General features: G+C 40.5%; 1 long non-coding RNA gene across 1 annotated transcript; it reads right to left on the bottom strand.

Annotated features, from left to right (window-relative positions):
* Positions 1-482: 482 nt before the first annotated feature.
* On the bottom strand, positions 483-2,756 carry LOC311362043. The gene is made up of 3 exons (XR_014638709.1): positions 2,649-2,756; positions 1,755-1,817; positions 483-781 (listed from the first exon to the last, which is right to left on the bottom strand). It is a non-coding gene; the product is annotated as an uncharacterized lncRNA (long non-coding RNA).
* Between the last annotated feature and the right edge of the window lie 11,740 nt (positions 2,757-14,496).

Below are 14,496 nucleotides of genomic sequence, written 5' to 3'. Positions count from 1 at the left end.
ATCATTCGTTTACCAGTAGTGAAGCTTTTTGTGTACCTTCATGTAAAGTAATGCATCATACTGAGTTGTTACTCTTTCGCGAACCATTCGTTCACCAGTAGTTAAGCTTTATGAATCATTCGTTTACCAGTAGTGAAGCTTTTTGTGTACCTTCATGTAAAGTAATGCATCATACTGAGTTGTTACTCTTTCGCGAACCATTCGTTCACCAGTAGTTAAGCTTTATGAATCATTCGTTTACCAGTAGTGAAGCTTTTTGTGTACCTTCATGTAAAGTAATGCATCATACTGAGTTGTTACTCTTTCGCGAACCATTCGTTCACCAGTAGTTAAGCTTTATGAATCATTCGTTTACCAGTAGTGAAGCTTTTTGTGTACCTTCATGTAAAGTAATGCATCATACTGAGTTGTTACTCTTTCGCGAACCATTCGTTCACCAGTAGTTAAGCTTTTTGAACCATTCGTTTACCAGTAGTGAAGCACTTTCGGGTTAGTTATAAAACCCCAAACCACTGTTGATGACAATGAGGGATCTACAGCCACTTTAGTTAAAAATGTATACAACATAGGGAAATATATATACATATACTGCGCTCATGACACATAACATATAACATAATAACAGGATAATATAGAAAATATCAACAATTTAAAACACAAACAGAAACAAAAAAAGGCATTTTAAAATGTAACAAAAAAAGGCACTCTAAAAACAAAACAAAAACCAGCTCTCTTCATCTGACACGGCTGTAGCGATCCATCGCCTCTTCTGGGGTGAGGACTGAAACAAAGAAAATGATAAACATGTATTAACAGTAGTATTTTGTCAGGATGATGGTAGTGCAGTTGGTTAGGGGTTTACTAGTATTAATACTATTCTTGTATTAGGGTTATATAGTGGCAAGTTAGTTCTAAATTACATTCTAGAGTAATGAATGTACAGAGGTATAATAATAATAATTATTAAATTGTAATTTCCAGTAGTATCAAGAGTACTGTGAGTGTACTGTCTATTCAAGTAGTATTATCTGTACTCTTTAACAGTAGGTTATTATAAATCAAATGAGCACGACTAGAGAGTAAAGTGGGAGCACTGTATAGTTTAGACAAGTGGTAGAATAAGTGGATTATATTGTTTAGTGTTATTTGAAAGCCATGTTCCTGCTGTAGCTTCATCCATTATGCTGCTTTGAACAGTCATGTTCAGACGTGGCTTTGATATTATAAGCAGACTTGGGACCAGCTGACCACCTAGCTCGTTAAAGAAATGGGTAAGAATTGATCAATTAATCCAGCACCATGACCATAACCATAACCAAAAACTTTTTTATTTTCTACTTAGTAGACTAACTTAAAGTGGCTTAACTGACCTCAATCTAATTCATGTCATTGCTGTTCTAAGTTCCTTCCCATTCCCAAAGCACTTTCCGGTTACGATATCATGTAAAGGTAGATACTTGGTTACTGCAATGTTCAAGTACAAATGGAGTAAATATTACTAGCATCCTCTTGTCTTGGATCCCCTCTAGACACTAGCCTTCAACCAGTGAATGTGGTGAAGGTGAGCACCCTTATTTTAACATCATAAAACCAGGAAGTAGAAAAGAGGTTTAAAAATAACACTATTATAGTGTTTTCATAGTGACGTTCATCAGTTATTAATCATTATACTGTGTACAACTAAATTTCACAGTCACATGAATCTGAGTATATCTGTTAAGTATGCTTAACATTTAAAATAAAAAATTAATTACCTGCTTCCTCTGCTGCAGTTTGGCTACTGCGCTGTTCGGATTGTTCCCGCTGACTCGATGGCGCTGTAACATTTTGGAGCACAGAAAGAATGGTTGGTGTAAGGGGCTCAAAACCTCATGAAGGATATTGATGAATGCATACAGAGTGACGTTTTTGTTCATTTGAAAATTGTATGGATACCTTAAAAACATATATATACAGTTAGTTAAGAAATAAGGGTTTTATTCACTTTGGGCAATGACATTATCCATTGTCTTTAATGTTATAATATGTAATAATAATATGTATGATCATATGTAATTTTGATTTAAGACAAATCATCATCAACTCATTTGTCATGGTTCCACATGCAGTCCATTGTGTAGAAGACATGTTTGAGAGATTCAGTTGTTAACATTACATACTGTAACTATGGACTAAAATGAAAAGAAAAAAAACAGGGAGAAAGGTATTACCGTAATAGCACTATAACAGTGTAATGTAGCAGTCTTCGGGTTTTTTAGTAGTTAAAAACAACTCCAAAAACTATTCAAAGACGTGGTAACTGGCGCTAACATAATAACTTTACAAGTCCAATTTCAAAGCTTGGACCACATTTTCATCGCATATCGCCTAATTTAACATTAGATAAGTGGTTGAACCGTCGGTCTTTTGACCTAGTTAAGAGTTAAACTTTTGTGTTTGACAGATAATTAAAATTTGCTTGCAACGTCGGCTATCTAGCCAGCTAGCAATCCATTGGTTAGTGACAAGGTTAGCTAGCAAGGCCAAAAAATACGTGATAGAACAGACGTGGTACGATGTCAAATTAGCTCATTTTAGGAAGCTAAGCAATGTGACCGAATCATTACACTCTCAATTAATAATGAAATAACTTTAAAGCATGTACTTACATTCTAACATGGCTGTCTCTACATGTGGAAGCTCTTCCGTGGGCTGCCTTTTTCTCTTACTCTTTCGCTGAGTCTCCATTGTCAAGTCCTTCTGCACGACCTCCTTGCCCGTCGACGGAAGAGAGTGGGCGTGTCCGACGCGTGGGGTAAAACGATCTGCGTATAACGTGCCCCCTACCCACTGTACACGTCCGTCGACGACAAGGGACGCTCCCGAATTGCATTGTGGGTCCGCATGTGCAAGACAGGAAGACGGTTTGATGCGAAGTTATCATGACCCTGCACGCTGAAGTACTCAGTCTTATTGAGGGAAGACAGACTTTTAAAAAGAAATTAAAATTGATAAAAATGGCTCCAAAAGAAGAAGTTACTTAAAGCCAAAATAAAATGCAAACTCTGCAAAAAGAGCATGAAAATGAAGGAAAACGCAAACGTTGACGGACTGCAGTGGTAAGTATTCTTTTTTGGTACGGTTTTTATCGATGACTTCCTTTGTTTACTGATATGTCATGTTATAAATTCAAGTTCAGTAACATTAATATTTATCATGAAGAAATGTGTTGTCTTCTGTAGGCAGTGCCGACGTAATAAACATAGAGGGAAAACGACGAGGAAGTCAGTGAGGTGCGGGTCACTTTTTGAGAGGAGCAAATTGTCCCTATTCAGCTGGATGAAATACATTTATAGGTAAGGTATGCAGTAGGGCTGTACGGTATGGACTACAATTTATATCACGGTATGATTTGAGGCATATACGGTAATGCCGTATTATATCACGGTATGTTCATTTTATCTTCTAATTTCTATATAAATGTTTCTGAAGGGGTATCATCATCACTACCATCATCCTGACAAAATATTACTGTTAATACATGTTTATCATTTTCTTTGTTTCAGTCCTCACCCCAGAAGAGGCGATGGATCGCTCCAGCCGTGTCAGATGAAGAGAGCTGGTTTTTGTTTTGTTTTTAGAGTGCCTTTTTTTGTTACATTTTAAAATGCCTTTTTTTGTTTCTGTTTGTGTTTTAAATTGTTGATATTTTCTATATTATCCTGTTATTATGTTATATGTTATGTGTCATGAGCGCAGTATATGTATATATATTTCCCTATGTTGTATACATTTTTAACTAAAGTGGCTGTAGATCCCTCATTGTCATCAACAGTGGTTTGGGGTTTTATAACTAACCCGAAAGTGCTTCACTACTGGTAAACGAATGGTTCAAAAAGCTTAACTACTGGTGAACAAATGGTTCGCGAAAGAGTAACAACTCAGTATGATGCATTACTTTACATGAAGGTACACAAAAAGCTTCACTACTGGTAAACGAATGATTCATAAAGCTTAACTACTGGTGAACGAATGGTTCGCGAAAGAGTAACAACTCAGTATGATGCATTACTTTACATGAAGGTACACAAAAAGCTTCACTACTGGTAAACGAATGATTCATAAAGCTTAACTACTGGTGAACGAATGGTTCGCGAAAGAGTAACAACTCAGTATGATGCATTACTTTACATGAAGGTACACAAAAAGCTTCACTACTGGTAAACGAATGATTCATAAAGCTTAACTACTGGTGAACGAATGGTTCGCGAAAGAGTAACAACTCAGTATGATACATTACTTTACATGAAGGTACACAAAAAGCTTCACTACTGGTAAACGAATGATTCATAAAGCTTAACTACTGGTGAACGAATGGTTCGCGAAAGAGTAACAACTCAGTATGATGCATTACTTTACATGAAGGTACACAAAAAGCTTCACTACTGGTAAACGAATGATTCATAAAGCTTAACTACTGGTGAACGAATGGTTCGCGAAAGAGTAACAACTCAGTATGATGCATTACTTTACATGAAGGTACACAAAAAGCTTCACTAATGGTAAACAAATGATTCATAAAGCTTAACTACTGGTGAACGAATGGATCGCGAAAGAGTAACAACTCATCAGTCAGATCCAGCTCTACCAGTCGATCCAGTGTGGGACCCAAGCCAGCCCTCAGCGTGCCCTGCAGTGGTGGACAATTGCTTTTAAGCCTTCAACATTACTAATGCCACATAATAAACCTTAAATGTGAATATGAATGTATGTATTGTGAATATCTTTATTAAAATATGACAATCATCCCGTCTGTGCCTTGTTAATTTATTAACTAATTGTGAAATCCCAGGAAAATTCAGTTGCTTTCATAATCAATTGGTCAGTTTGCTATTTCACAGAATGATTCATTAATACAGTATCCCCTAGTCTGTTTACCAGTAACTCCTCAGTAGTTACTGAGTAACTGTCACTTTAGGGCCCCTGGTTGTTCATCATTCGTTACTCAGTAACGAATACAGTAGTCCCCTGGTCTATTTACCAGTAACTCCTCAGTAGTTACTGAGTAACTGTCACTTTAGGGCCCCTGGTTGTTCATCATTCGTTACTCAGTAACGAATACAGTAGTCCCCTGATCTGTTTACCAGTAACTCCTCAGTAGTTACTGAGTAACTGTCACTTCGTCGTTCATCATTCGTTACTCATTCGTTCCTCATTCGTTACTCATTCGTTCCTCAGTAGTCCCCTGGTCTGTTTACCAGTAACTCCTCAGTAGTTACTGAGTAACTGTCACTTCGTCGTTCATCATTCGTTACTCATTCGTTCCTCATTCGTTCCTCATTCGTTACTCATTCGTTCCTCAGTAACTACCTACGTTTCTGTGTACCTTATTGTAAAGTGTTACCAATACCCCTACTAATCTACCTGCCTAGGTGGAGAGGCAGTCGTTTTATGGGGTGAGGTAATTGGTTTCTTCTAAACATCTGGTGTGGGCAGGTACTTCTATTAACCAACATCCCCCGCTAAGGATTTTGGGCTAATTGTCAGTTGGGGGAAACAAGTCGATCCAAAAGATCTAAGGCCAGCCTTTGCCCCCTGGTGGGGATGTTGAGGATGAAGCATGCCGTTGGTTATGTTTAGCAATAATCATAACCCTTGACATCATAAGGTGTGTCAGAGTTAAAAACTATGAATAACACACTGGCATTTGGAGTATTTTATTGGTGTATTATGTCCCAATTCGAAAAAAGATGATCTCATTACTATTTTCTCTGACTGGTGGACTTCCAGAACTATTCCTATGATTCTGACTGAAATGTGATTTTACCAAACTGGCACGGGTGATATGTTTGCATTTAGATGTGTGGGGAAATTGATTGCTTGACATGAAATCGGAAATCATCTAGAACATTTATGCGACACACAAGTGAATTTTGAGCTTCAACCCATCCAACATCTTGTTTTACATGTTTCTCCTCTGAGTCTCTCATTTATAATGACTTTTATTCATAAGTTACTAAATGACTTTGCATCTACCAATGGTCCAATGAGCTCAGCCTGAAGAAGTGAGAAATGTGTGTACATTTCAAAGTTCCTTTCTGGGCTTAAAGTCCATCCCTGTTACATGACATGCAGCAAATGGCCTTCTCCTTTTTCTGTACCTGTCTCTGTTCCTTCTCCCCTTTGGCTCTCAAGTGATCTGAACCTGAGGGATCAGCAGGTGTGATGCCGCTGGCTCCCCCTGCACAGACAGATTAAAGCCACCAGAGGAGGACCCCAAAGCTAAATTATTCTGCATATGTCATCGCAGCTGCCAATTTGCTAAGCAGTTTGCAATCTACATGAATGCTCGCCGTTGTGAGTGTGTAAAGGGAAGGGTTTGATGAGCGAAAGTACAAGTGTTGCCCACAGGGGGGACAGGCTTGGGGGGGCCCAAGGCAGAGGGGGTCCCATGGGAAATTGTTGTTCAAATAGTTTAATAACTTAACTAAATGTCATGATGAATATTGATCTAAATGCAAGCTTAGAGTATTAGTTCAATAAATTGGTATATTATTGTTAAAAGTAAAGACTGCTGTGACTACTCTGTGAACACCCCTTTCAAAGAGTGCAAAATGGTTCAGTCCACACAGCTGATTTCACCGTGAATCGCACCTTGCTTACGGTGAGACTGTTTTATCTGGATGGAGATGCGGCAATATGTCACAGCCACAGTTAAATAAATTGAAGTCTGGCTCTCAGAAGAGAAAGGTGAAGAAAAACAGGGAGAGAAGACAAAATTTAGGAAGTCAGGTTCTGACTAACTTATTTTCTAAGAAAGGTGAGCACAAACGTTTAAACACACAAGATGAAACCCCATTCTTAACTACCTTCGTTATCGTTGCTAAAACAAACAGAGACGACCCAAAGTAAGAGCAGACAATAGGCTACACTTTCAAGGCCTTGGTTATTAAGGTAAAGGATAAATAAAGTGTACGGTAGGCTAATATTGCAACAGCAGGCTACTGATTTGAAGCAAGCTAATATTAAATGAATACTAAGCCGTTATTAGGCTACATGATAAATAATATCCTATGGCATATAGACTAGTTAGCTGCAGACATCATTGGCTATATCATCCTAGCTGCCTGCTAGTAAAACTTAATCAGGACTTCTTGTATATAGGGCTACGCCCCTGATTGCCCATGGTGATATTTGTCCCCCTATATGTATTTCCTAATCAAAGGATTGCCCTTATGAGAAGAAAATGGGGGATTAAGATGTCTATTCAAATAACATAATGTTTGATTGTCGATCATTCAAATGCAGTGTGTTAGAATGGGCCTCATCAAATGCTGACCTAAAGTAGATGGTATCTATTTCTTGATATTGATATGCATGATATAGGATTAGCCCACAGCTCGCATCCCCTGTTGCTGAACAGGGAAGATGAATGTAGAATAAATTGTATTTCTTTATTAATATAGAAATCTCCAGTGCCTCACACTGGGGAGTTCACAGCGTAGGGTAGCAGGGCAGAATGTGAACCGAAAAGATTATACGCAAGTCACACAAAACTCCCACTGTGACTTTGTCATTACAAGGAGAGTCTGGGCTGCCTTTCTCTGTTTTGATGTTGCTTTGGGGCATGAAGGCTTTTCTTATCAGTTAAACTTCTAACCGAATCTAACCATGGTTTCTGGAACCATGTATTTCTGCGGTCAAGTTAGTACAGCCTAAAGATTTTGTGTTTTTTGGAGGTAACATTTTAATGAAATTCTAAACTGCATCACATCAGAGAGTTGTTTACAAATTGGGAAGAAGTTTCCCTGACTCTAATTGCTAGAGGGCGTTTTGACTTCCTGTACTGATTATTAATGAAACTCAAACTTTGATTTGCACACAAATATGATGGCGCATTTATGCATTTAATTTAATTATTTTATTTTATTTTATTATAGTTGTGGCAATTGTAGATATATGCCGCTTCATATACACACGCTTTATATAAACACCCCATCATAGAGTGTATATAATCTTCCAGTAAACATAAAAATAACCATTACCATCTAGAAGCCTTTCAACTATAATGTGAAAATCAGTAATCAGTTCTTGTCGAATGTTAACAATTGGTAAAATGAAGTTAAAATAAATTGTTTAATTGTTTTTGGGCAACACTGCCTTTGCTGACGATGAACCCACACAATATTGCAAGGCAATGTATAGTAGTTAGATCAGTGAATCGGCAGTACAGTAAAGCTTTTTATTTGTTTGTTTGTGTTTTTTTCATGGAGCTTCCCAAACAAGAAGTTAATGTCGTATCATAACGCAGCCAAATCATTACAGCACATGCCCTTCATGTCAGTGCACTGAAAATATGAATTGATTAACTTCCTGTAATCCAAATGACTTCCAAACCTCCATAGCCAGCCAAAAGTATTAGACCAGCATATTGCAGAACTGAAGTAAGCAAATTATTTTCATGTTTAATCAAAATTTTGAAAGCCAAACACAATCGCTCTATGCAAAACTTGGGGGAAAAAAACAAATACTGATAGAAATACTTCAAACTGGAGGGAAACACCATTCTGCAGAAAAAAGTCAAGAAATTATTACACTGTTAAAACTAGATATGGGAAGCCAAACGCAAGCACATATACAAAAGTTGGAAACAAACACAGTAGGGTTTAAACACACAATGCACTTGATACATTGGAAAATGTCTCGAGTTAAGTCAGTTTCTTTACAAATCATTCTTTGTCCCCTCCTTTGCCGACCTAAAGAGCCATCCACTACCCATAGTGCATGTGGTCACGTGACAATGATGATATCCCATAACATTCCCGTGAGTGGTTTTCGGTTTCCTTTTTTTTTCCGAATTCCTCCTCACTGCACAGATTGCTTCCTTGGCACAACCTACCCCTCCCTGCTACCTCCCATATGACAAGCACCTCTCTAAACTGTCTGAGAGCATGCCAACCAACCGCTTGGACCAGAGCCTAAAGTGGCATCATGCTGATACATATACCCCGCCACCACCACACCACCACCACTACCGCCACCACCGCCACCACCACTGCCACCACCGCACCAACCTACACCACCCTTGTGTTTGATATGCTACATCAGAAGCCTTTGCCGTTGGAACCCAGTATTCGGTGCACCATCGGCGTCCCCTCTCTCTGCGACAGAGGTCGTCCTCGGGGCTGGTAAACAACGGCGCTTGTTAGCGGAGAAAAAAAAGCTATCCTCCGAGCTATATCCGTCAGATGTGGTTGGATGAAAAGAAAGACGGGAAAAAAACGACTGTCACACACCCTCCCTCCACTCTCTCGTCTCTTCCGAACATACTCCGGGCTGCTTTATTGTGATGTAGTAATTTATGCAGAGCTCTTTGTGCGAACGGGAGAAAAGTCGGTTGCACTGGTGTGGTGTGGAGCATGCAAGCGTGATGCAAGCGTTACCTGTTCTACATATGACTCATCTGTTGTGTTGAGGCCAGGGGGGGAGCCCATATCATCCGCTCTCACCTGCTCTCAGGAGAAAGAGAGTTTTTTATGTGCAGCATTTTTAGTGCAACCCATAATAGATGCCGACATGATGAAGGTTTAGGTGAAATATAACTTAATTTCCGTTTGGGATTTGCAATACTTTTCAAAACAATTTCAGAATTACAAATTTCAATCCCAGTGAGTTTGATTCAAAAGTCGTCAACACAAATTGATTAACAGCAAACATCAGAACTACTACATTGTTTTTTTATGTGTACATGTAGGGCATAGGCCTATGTATGTAATATGGTTTCATTTTCATAACTATTGTTGTGGAGTCATTTCTCACAAAGCCAATCTATAAACATAAAGATTGTTGTAGGCCTTGCATTAGTTTCTCATTTCTCTGTCATTAGTAGTCTGCCATTTTCAAACTGCTTTGTCCGTGGCAATGGAGGAACCATGCACTCTCTCTCTCTCTCTCTCTCTCTCTCTCTCTCTCTCTCTCTCTCTCTCTCTCTCTCTCTCTCTCTCTCTCTCTCTCTCTCTCTCTGCATGATTGACTCAGCCAGGCTGACTGGAAGCTGATGACGAGAAAGGAAGGAGTGGGGAGTGGGGAGGGGGTGTGGGGGTGTGAGTGTGTGGTGTGGTGGTGCTGATATCTTTGTAGACCATTTTGAAAAATCTGCAGCACGCAGACGCCCTTCTATCCCTTACACCCCACCACTACCCTCCTCCTGCAAATGCTTATTTCATTTTAGCTCCAAATAAAACTTACATGAACTAATCCCACCTCCTTGTAACCTGGCTTTCATCTCTAGACAGCAGGGCGTGGAGCATGTAAGGAGTGGCAGCTGCGCCTGGAACATATGTAACCAGCCTGTTCTAAACTCTGGCTGTCACTGCTGCTGCCTCACAACTCTGTCAAAACATGCTTTGCATGCCTTCTAGTCTTTTGGATGTGTGTGTGTGTGTGTGTGTGTGTGTGTGTGTGTGTGTGTGTGTGTGTGTGTGTGTGTGTGTGTGTGTGTGAGAGAGAGAGAGTGGGGGAGGGGGGCAGGGGCCATTGCATTGTCAAGCATGATTACTTTTATGTTAAAAACTGTCATTAAAGTGAAGTTGTTTCTTTTCTGCTTCCCGACCGCTACCACCGAGAACAGAGGACGTGTCAGCTGGAGAGGCAAAGCTTTCTGTTTGTAATTGCATACTGCCAATGTGTCCCACTGACGCAAATCAGTGGAAAACAGGGGAACAAAAAAATAGGCCATCATATACCACATACAGTCTATTTGATCTCAATTCATCTATCCATCGAATTAAACCTTATTTCCTTCAGGTCTTTGGAGAATTATTGTTTTTTTCAGTGTGTCTTTCGCTGATCGAAAGTCATCAGCATAGCAATCTTTATTTTCTCCAAGTAAGGAAAGCAACATTAAATCCATATTGAGCATACGATGCCATCTTATCCACATAAAGTCACACAAAGAGTTTTTTTGTTTTTTTTCCTCTCACCCACGCATAGCTATTGCTAGCGTTTTCTAAACCCTTAAGCTAGGCAGACTAAGTGGAATTGGGCTCTTGGTTTGGATGCCAAGCCATGGGTATGAAGTCTTAACATTCATTTGACAGCAACCCACTAGATGGTTAGCATTGGCAATGCCTTTAGCCATGTGCTGCTCCGACGTCGACTACAGGAGAAAGTCAATGAGATTAGTGCGCGGTGAGAAGCCCTTGTTGGAGCTTCCTGGAAACTTCCATCTCTGCCATGTCCTCTTGGCTTTCGTCCCGACGTGTATTTAAAATAGGGTGTGGGAGTAATAACATATGACCAATTAATCACTTTGGAAGCATCCAAAGAGTCACCCCGAGAGTTTATATACAGAGACTTTTATCCAGAGGCGTATTTTTATGCTATCCCCCACGCACCTGACGCTAATAGTGAGCGACTCTAAGGACACGGCGCACCAGAGGCCAACTCTAAAGCTAACACTGACTGTGGGTCATTATTTAGTCTGACAATGGTTTCTTTCTTTACCTTTTGGTGGTTTAAATCTGTGATATTCTCATGCCCCACCGAGGCTGATGTTTACTGCTGTAGACTCATTGTGATGATTCATTTTTAATGGAACATTTTCAGTCGGCGCCTCAGGCTCTTGTCACGGCCCTTTTGTCACCTTTTGTGCATTGTTTTATTTAGACTCTCTAACGAATTTAACATCGAAAAAATATGTTTCCACACAGAGGAATCCATACAAAATAGATAAATCTGGGGCATGAAGATTTAGCCGAGTCTGAGCTTGGTTCATTTAAAATTCAAAAAGTCCATTCCGATTGGTCCCTTTGGTCCGCCCGCCCAGCCTTGCTCACCCAACAGGCACATGCGCTTCGCAGCTTCGAGAGTTCGCGAGTTTTGTTCTGTTAGATGGCTAGCTAGTACTGTACTGAGTAAACTCTGGACACATATGCCGCTTTACCACCGACAGTATCAGCTCGACTCGACTCAACTTGCCTCGACTCGACTCGGTTCCAGGCGCGTTTCCATCTAAAAAAGTACCTCTTCAATGTGGGCGGGTCGTAGAAAAGAACCTCTCCACCATGGGCGGGTCGTCATTAGGTTTTAATCACGGGAGACGCGATTCCCGGGAAATCTGAATCTGATCAAGACTATTTCCTGATTCCCGGGAAAGGTTATGATGGGAAAAAAAATAAAATAAAAAGCGCACTGACTGCGCGTCTATTGTTGTCATACGGTAACGTTGATGGAGGCGAAACTCGAGCCCTAGGAAAGGAACGACACTAAAACGAAACAGCGAAATGCTGATTCGGTTCTGAGTCGGTCCGTGGACTCCAGCCACGCCGGACACACACAACCACGCCCGACACACACGGCGAAACGCTGATCAGTGTCCCCCTCGGGAGCGGGTTCGTGGACTCCAACCATGCCGCACACAACTTAACTTTGAGTGATTATTCCCATTTACAGCTGCTGGCCAATCAGTTGCCAGCAGCCTGTTTACATCACACAAAAGTACCTACTCCGCTCGCTTGGAACCTCGACGGAGGTAGTACTAAAAAAAAGTACCCGGTACTAGGTACCAGGTACTTTTTTTGCCAATGGAAACGCAAAAAAGGCGTGGCGAGTCGAGTCGAGTCGAGCTGGTACTGGGCGGTGGAAAAGCGGCAATAGTGGTCTAGTAACAGTAGTACTGCATAAATAAACCATAAATAAATCCATTCGTGCTGCATGTTTACAAGACGCGATACTTTCCCCCTCGAATGAGACACTGGTACAGAGTGAGTGAACTTTGAACATAGTGCCAGAGCCAGTGTGATACAGCATATAAACACAGACATAAACATAGCTGTCGAATGCTACTGCTGCATTTACATAAGCAGCGATACTTTATTCCTTGAATGTTCAGATGTCTTATCGGCTTCCTATTTACATCCAATTTGCTCCGGGTTCCACTCCCTGTGTCAACAGTGCCACAGTGTGAACTGTAAAGTGTTCATTGCAGCCAAAGGTGGAATGGGGATTTTCCTGTCGAGCTGTCGCTCTGTTATTGCAAAGTAATCTTTTCCAACCCTAAACTCTCAAAACCACGGGGTGTATTTAGCATGAAATAATACGTATTAACCTTACACCACCTGTGTCTGTGCTTTCCGAATATAGTTTTTTATGCTCATTTATTTACACGTTGGGAGACTTTTAATTCCCAAAGGATGTTTAACATATCACCCAGACATTGCTTCTTTATTTGCTTCTCATTTCCATGTGACTGCATCTTCTAAAGTACTTGTTTTTCTCTGGGTCAAATTGGTATGTGGCCCCATCGCTTTCACTGGCAGCTGAGACCTACCGGGTTATATCGCAATCAAGTTTTACCCATACTCAGCAGGATACACAAATAAAAGACGAGTCGTTTATGCAAGATCAATGCAGTTGGGAGATGTTTCAATAGATATTTTCCACAAACACTGAGCTTCTGTGTGACCAGGGGTGAGTCTGTATCCTTATCTGGCGTTGCTATTTGACATAGCAACCACAGACATGCCAGTCTGCTGCAAGCAGATAGGAGTGTGTGCTTTTTTCAGTGTCAGGCGTCTCAAGCTCCCAAAAAAGCCCATTCCTGAGGATGATTCAACACCCTGGCGGCTGTCTGATGACACTCTTGTGGCCTTTTTCTTATTTTCGTATTCATGCTCCATGTTAGAATTCTTCAAGTTAATTTAAAATCAAAATGTTAAGGAGTGGCAAATCCCTTGTCAAATGCCTTGGCTCGCGCTTAGCATGGCTATGTTGATGAATGTGGAAATGTTGCATTACGTCTCTTTTTCAAAATAATACACTTGTTCTGGAAATGGATATCAATATTCCACAGGAAGATTCCATTTTCCAGCTGGTGTACAATGACGGTTCATGAAACACATTTTTAGGGGCTCTGTCCTACTTTATATCAAGAAAAAAAAACATCAGCACTAGGATGTGATGTGGCAATTAATATGGTATTCAATGTCTTAAATCAAGCCAAATAATTAGCAAAAATGCGGAAAGGCTCCTTAATGAATTGTCAATTAATTCAGTGGCACACTCGTTAACTAGCGTGGAGGAGGAAGATGGCCGTGCTTGGAAAGTGGGAGCTTACCATGTTTTCAGATGACAACTGCGGGTGTCTCCATTGAAAGGCATGTCGACTCAAACACTATGCGTTAGGCAGAAAGGCAACGACCAGAGATTGTGCATCATTAGCTGGGCACCTATTTCTATGTTTATTTTGTGTTTTTAAGGGAAATGTCAACATAACATCAGTCATCATCATGAAAGAACTGGGTAAGCAGAACAGGCAGGTGGGAAGGTCTTTTTTCTGAAACACAAGGGCACAGAAATCAGAATATAGAGACAACATTCTACCTCTAAAATCAGTCTCCTTTCTCAGTGAGGTGGACAGGTGCTGAGCAGGGGTCAACCCAAGAAGTACACACCATGACCACAGACCACAGCGTGAATCTGCCAAAGGCGATAGAGCAACAAAACAAATCAGAGGGA

Source organism: Micromesistius poutassou (assembly GCF_964030765.1).
Source record: "Micromesistius poutassou genome assembly, chromosome: 17".
Classification (NCBI taxonomy): domain Eukaryota; kingdom Metazoa; phylum Chordata; class Actinopteri; order Gadiformes; family Gadidae; genus Micromesistius; species Micromesistius poutassou.
Note: the sequence above shows the minus strand (reverse complement) of the source record. Positions and strands in the feature narration are given on the sequence as shown.